Source organism: Triticum aestivum, chromosome 6B (genome assembly GCF_018294505.1).
Source record: "Triticum aestivum cultivar Chinese Spring chromosome 6B, IWGSC CS RefSeq v2.1, whole genome shotgun sequence".
NCBI lineage: Eukaryota > Viridiplantae > Streptophyta > Magnoliopsida > Poales > Poaceae > Triticum > Triticum aestivum.
This window is the reverse complement of record NC_057810.1, coordinates 709,087,153-709,094,248: the sequence shown is the minus strand read 5'-3', so window position 1 is coordinate 709,094,248 and position 7,096 is coordinate 709,087,153.

The window sequence follows — 7,096 nt, the reverse complement described above, 5'->3', positions numbered from 1 at the left end:
TACCTATCTATTGTGCCATCATGTCTTTTTTTAATTTTGTATACCCATTTACAATCAATGATGTTCCTCTCTCACCTAGGAGGAACCAAACGCCAAGTTTGGTTTTTCATAAGTGCACCATACTCTACATTTATGGCATTTTTTCAATTATCATTACCTAGAGCTTCGGTTAGATTTTGAGGCTCACCAGTAGCAGCAAAATTTGCAAATTTAAAGTTCTTGTCATACCTGAACGTTCCATCCTTGTAAACCGTAGGTTTTAAAATACCTTTCTGTGCTCGTGTAGTCATCCGAGAAGATGTTCCGGAGCGCACAGGTTCGGTGGCCACAGAAGATCCCGATCCCGCCACAGCAGAATCGACCTCGTCTGCCGCACGCACGGACGATGTTGGATCGCGCACCCATGGACCAGGAGAGGCCGACCCTGGCAAGTCGGCTATCGCCATGTGACTGAGGGCCGTCATGAGATCGCGCCCGCCGTCATTACGCCGCGTAGTGGGGGACACGCGACTGGGTTCGCATCCAGCCGCCTCGTGACAGCCGGTGCGCGGAGACAGAGAACGGTCCGGCCCACCCGACCATCCTGGTGACCCGTGGCAGGCGTCACCCGAGGAGTGGATGTCCCCGGACCCTGGCGGGGGCAGCATCAGAGGATCCGCCTGGGGATCCATTCCCGCGTCAGCTCCAGTATCAGCGCGACCAGGCGAATCTGCCTCGTGTCCGCTGCCAGGTGTTTCTTGCTGCTGCTGCATAAAATCACAAGCATTTGGAGTGCAGTTTTTTTCACTGTCATCTCCATCAGAAGTAGGGCTATGTAACAAATGATCATCAGCATAATGTTCGTCCCCATGATCGGTTGGATTCAATAACTCCGGATTTCAAAGGAGAATTTCTGCCCGAAGACGTGCACCGGTATTTGGGTGAAGTGAGAAGAATGGGAAACGTTTTCATCAAAAACAACATCCCTGGAGATATACACTCATCATGTTGGAATATCAAGGCATTTAAAACCTTTGTGAAGATTGCTATATCCAAGAAAGATGCATTGCTTGGAACGGAATTGAAGTTTGTGCTTGTTATAGGGTCGGAGGTTAGGCCAACAAGCACACCCAAAAATTCTAAGTGAGGAATAATTGGGCTTTTCATGGAACAATCGCTCAAGGGGAGTTTCAAACTTGATAACTTTGCTAGAGAGGCGATTGATCAAATAAGTAGCAGCAATAAACGCTTCATCCCAAAACTTTAAGGGCATTGAGGCTTGGGCAAGAAGAGGCCTACTTCGACGATATGTCGATGTTTTCTTTCTGCTGATGCGCATGGGGACAAGAAACATGATGAGATATTCCTATCTTAGTGAAGAAGGAGTTGAGTTTTTAATACTCCCCTCCCCAATCCGTCTGAAGAGCAAGAATTTTGCAATTAAATTGTCGTTCAACAAGGTGCTGAAAGTCATGAAATTCTTGAAAAACTTCAGACTTGTGTTTGATCAAATAGATCCAAGTGAATTTACTGAAATCATCGATGAAACTCACATAGTATTTTTTTCTACCTACTGTTTCAACAGCAGGGCCCCAAACATCAGAGAAAATTAAGTTCTAAAGGAAACTTGGATTCACTTATTGACTTTGGATAAGTTAACGGTGACTTTTACCCTTTTGACAGGCGTCACATACAGACTCATTATTGGAAAAACTAGCACAAGGGAGTTTATTTTGACTAAGAACTCTCCTAACAATGAGAGGAGATGGATGACCTAAACGTCAGTGCCATCTATCCGAAGATATTTTGGTGGCACTGAGCACCTAGTTCTGGATGTTGGATCCCTTGTGATTGACGGGATAGATACCACATCTACCCCTGCCTCGAAGGAGTACCTTCCTCGTTCCCCGTTCCTTAACAAAAAAAGAATGATGATGAATTTCAACAAACGTATCATTGTCAAGAGCAAGGCGACTAGCAGAGATTGAGCTCTTGCTAGCTTCTGGAACATGAAGGATGTTATTTAGGTAAAGATCACGATTAGGGGTACGAATAGCTGAGTGACCAATATGTTCTATAGCCATACCTGACCCACTAGCAGTGTGGATTTGCTCGTTTCCAGTATAGCGGTCGCGGACGGTCAGCTTCTCAAGGTCTCCTATGATGTGATTGGTGGCACCGCTGTCAAGGTACCAGCTGGTTTCCACCCCGTACTAAGGTGTTGCAAGGTTTGCCTTTCTCTCTTCTCCTCCTTGGCAGGCTTCATCATAGCGTTTCCAGCACTTCCACGTTGGATGGCCCAGTTTGCCACAGATCTGGCACTGGATCCTAGGTGCAGGGGCATTGTTGTTGTAGTTAACGCCACCACCATTGTTGTTGTAGTGGCCACCTCCTCCTTGCCCACCGCGACCGCTAGACTTGATGTAGAGGCAGCCACGGTCACCACCGTTATGAACTAGGATGGGAAGGAGTTTGAAGGTGTCGCCATGGATGATCTCGAGAAGTGCTCTGATGACCATGTAAAAACTAGGGTTGGCTGCGTTAAGCATGATGCCTCTTGGCAGGGACGCCTTCGTGTTAATATAGGCAGAGAGATTACAAGATATGTGCAGGTAGTTGGTCAGTTATCAACTTGTCCTCTACTCCTATCCAAGCTATACACGGGATAGAGGATATCCTAGCCAACAACCTGCGCCAGAATTTACATGGATACACACGCGACACATTGTCACGTTACACAACTACAGCCCTACTCTTTTAACAGGTAGTTCAATGTCACATCCATCTTCGTGGAGCTGCCCGGGCTACTAAGACCCTATTCGGCAACCCTCGGTTCATTCACTACGGAGCAGAGCACGGGGAGTGTTGTTCTAGCCGCTCCCCAAATTATAACTATATTTCACTCTGCTCCTAAGCGGAGTTGCAGGCCGGAGGGACTCCCAACAGGCCCTAAATCATGAGTAAAGTGTAGACCACCTCTATTAAAGAATCACATGGTGGACTTCATTAACCGAACAAAGCTGGAATTCATAGTGTCCAAAACTCAAGATTCTAACCATGCATTACCTGTCACCAAATTCCTACCTCGACATTTTCTTAGATAAAAGATACTACATGTAGTTCAACTTTTTGCTTAAGAATTCAGTAGAGAACTGTCAAAATACACATTGCATACTTCAAACCAAAATAATAATTAAACATTTAGCCCGAAAGTTTTAAGTGATGAATCAAATTACTTCTCAAATATCCAAAAATAACAACTAACTTGACCAAGACAGGAAAAAGATTTGTGTCACTTACTCTCATTATGGTTAGTAGCTCTACGTAGCTTTCGGAGAACAAAGCGCTGACCCGTTACGATGGCTGCTATTACGGACAATGTCGGCTGAGCTTATATCGACCCCCTTGGTTTCCTTCGTCATTCTGCTCTGTCTTCCCCTTTGGTGATGTCAAATTGCTCGCCCAAGGTGCAGAAAAGAGAAGTGCCACAAGGGAGGTGGCTGGGACTATTCGTTTGGCCATGACATAGTGCAATGTTCCTTGCCATCAAGAAGGGTCCATGAAGAGATCTATCACCAAAGAGCAATATTAATTAGTGTCCGACTCAAATAAGATAAGTACATGCTAGCATGCATCTGTTATATGCAAGACAGACATCCAAATATAGTCCTCCATCGGTTCTAACTCTAGAGCAATGGAAATTTCAATTCTACAGCCGACAAATTCAACACTACTAGAAAAACAGTATCAGTTCCAAATATCCCTGGATTACGGTGGTGGGGAGGTGAGGGGGCGGGGGTGGAGGGGTTTAATAAAAATCTAACTTGTAATAGTATGTTTTTGGTCGAATAAGATTCAGATGCCCAAAACTCAACTTTGGTCTAATAAGTAGAGGGCCAAGACAGTCTCCACAACGCATAAACTCACCCGCAAACGGCGCGACCGTGGCTTCATCGACTCCATCATCGCAGGTCTTCGCTCTTCGGCTGCCGCTATGTCCCCACCGTCTCCGCCACCACCGCAGGAGCCTGATTAGAGTCGCTTCTTTCTTGTGTTTGGGGCTTGTTTTGGCTGTGCCCCCAGCCGGACCTACTTCATTTTGGTTGAACTTGTACTCGTTGTTGTTGGATGCTTGGTGGTATGCTTTATATAATATAAAGCGGGGGAAACCCTTTTTTCGTGAAACGCGGTACAGATTACGCCATGAGCAGAGCATCATGGGGGCCGCCGGGGCACATGTCAGGATGTTATTTTTATTGTGTTCCGAATCCCATACAAGTATTGTACTACGGATGGAGTCCTACCGGACTACGGCATGCCAACCGTACTAGAGGTAGCATGACTACAACTCTGTTTCGTGTCCACCAAGAAAGAGAGTTGTTTGCCCCTTTATATAGTACCAGCTAGTCATAGAATAGAAAGAGAGATCTCCACCAGATTAGCACGTAGAGGGTTTGTCCTCTCGTGTAATGTAATACTCCTCCTAATTATAGTGATACGCCGTCGTGCGTTCCGTGGTTTTCTCCCGCAAGGGTTTCCACGTAAAAATCTGTGTCTCTCGTGTCTCGTTTTAACTCGTTATTATCTAACAAGTGGTATACAGAGCCAAGTTTCAGATACGAGATTAGAGACGAGAGATCAGGGTTCGGCTGTACGCGCCGCAGCCGTCCTGCGATCTCCGGATCGGAGACTGTTTCCGGTGCGGGCTGCTGTACAGGCCGCTACAGCCGCAAGCAGCCAAGACCGACAGGTATTCTGCCATTGATCAATTTCCTATCCGAGCAGTTCATCGAGAAGGACACAAGTTTCCGCCGCCGAGCGGCCATACGCCGCGTCATATCAATCCGCAGGTTGCCGCTGCTGCGTATATACGCTTGAAGCCCTGAGTACGCAGCGTTCAAATCAGTTGGCCGTTCCACCGAGTTCCGCTGCTCCACGTACAACATCGCCGAGTAGCTGCTGCTGTTTCGCTCAAGTCTCGAGGTGCAAACCTGATTTGATCTAATCTGCTACTAGTACTACTCTACGTGAGGCTAGTACTGCTAGTTTTGTTCTTCGTTCATCTACTACGTCCACTATCTAATACTATCAGAAGCTATTTACTCTATTCTTTGCTCCGCAAATTAAATTCTGTCAGGAATTTTTCTTCGGCTTGTACTACTTGTGTTCATTGATTTATTACCTTTTCGTTGTTGGATCATGACACAAAGTTTACCCTATGGCAAGTCGAGATGTGAGCGTTGTTGGCACAAGCCGATTATCAGGATGCACTCAGTATTTTTTTTCAAGATGGAGTTTTGGGGATATGGTCCGTCGGGATAATGGATGCAATATTGCTGCAGTTATTTGAAGAACACAACTGAGTTATCAAGAAAAAAATAGTATGGAGGAGGTAATTATTAAGCCTGTTGGTAGCCAGCATATACTCTATTCTCTCCATAGTATTTTGCTATTATGCATGTGAAGGTTTTGTTTTGATATTCATGTTCGTGATGAGAATCGGTTGAGGTGCAAGAAGGAGATTGATTTGTTTCTGCTAGATACTACAACATTAAGCGCTGTTAAGTTTTAAGTGCAATTCGGTTGTCTTTGCTCTTTTAAGAGGGGTCTATTGCAGAGTTGAAATTCCGTTGCATGTTATGATGGTTCCTTCATCCGACAGTTGTTCTACAAAGACAGTTTATGACCATGTCATGGATTTTCATTAACCACTACAAATCGGCAGTTTTTTGGATGCACGCGATGCCATCCGTACCCTCTTGCTTGAGTATTGTTTGCCGAGGTTTGTGCTTTCTGTTTTGAAGCACGTTCAGATTCCGTGAGATGAGTTCTTCACAATGCGATGTGCACCAAGATGTCGCACTATGAGCTATGCGCTCGTTCAGGTACCACAGGAGATATGATGACTTATGTCATTTGATGATTGAGCAGTTTCAGTTTTTTGACGTCATTGGCACAGACTCAGACTTTTATTGGGAGACCAAGTTTTGTTAGTCGGCTTTGTTGATAGTTGTGCTGTTTTCTGGACGACCTACTGATTGATTTGCTCAATATGACTTCATGAGAAGTTTATCAAGGTTTACTTGTGATGACTTTAATTGAGGAGTTGATGCTATCTATGATTATTGTAAGGGATTTCGTCTCAAGGTGGAGTGTTATTTTTATTGTGTTCCGAATGCCATACAAGTATTGTACTACGGATGGAGTCCTACCGGACTACGGCTTGCCAACCGTGCTAGACGTAGCATGACTACAACTCTGTTTCGTGTCCACCAAGAAAGAGAGTTGTTTGCCCCTTTATATTGTACCAGCTAGTCATAGAATAGATGAGAGAGATCTCCACCAGATTAGCACGTAGAGGGTTTGTCCTCTCATGTAATGTAATACTCCTCCCAATTATAGTGATACGCCGCCGTGCGTTCCATGGTTTTCTCCCGCAAGGGTTTCCACGTAAAAATACGTGTCTCTTTGTCTCGTTTTATCTCGTTATTATCTAACAGAGGAGAGAGGAAACAGGGGGAGAAGCAGGGCACCAGTCCGTGATGAATGAGGCGGCGCCGGTGAAGGGACTGAGGAGCGATCAGATTGGATCAGTGGAGGGACTTGGATGCGCCACCAGAGAGTCTGCTGAGAGATTGGATCGATCAGATTGGTACAAGTTCTGTTCACGTTGGCAAGATCGGGCCGAATCGATCAGAAGCCGACGTGGACCCAAAGTTTAGATGAGCGAGCAACTGGCCACTGGTGGACCCAAAGTTTAGATATTGTCATCAATTGCAAGATTAATTCTGCTTCCTAGTCAAGCCTCAAAAAAAATTCTGCTTCCTTTAGAAAATATTAGTCGTTCTATATATGAGCATAATGACCAACTTAATTAAGATAAAATTATTATTTTTCCGTATATATATAGTCTTCCTTAGACCACAGATTATAAATAACTTGTCCTGGTTGAGTTAATTTTCATTTGTATTCTTGTTATATATCGTTCTTGGACATGGCGGGGCGTCGAGAGGGCGGCTGTGTACGTGTGGTGGAAGATCTCAAGTGTGCACTTTGCTCTGACTGCTTCCGGTGTGGGCGTGTACGGTCATCTCCGCGGCCGCCTACGCAGAAGTCA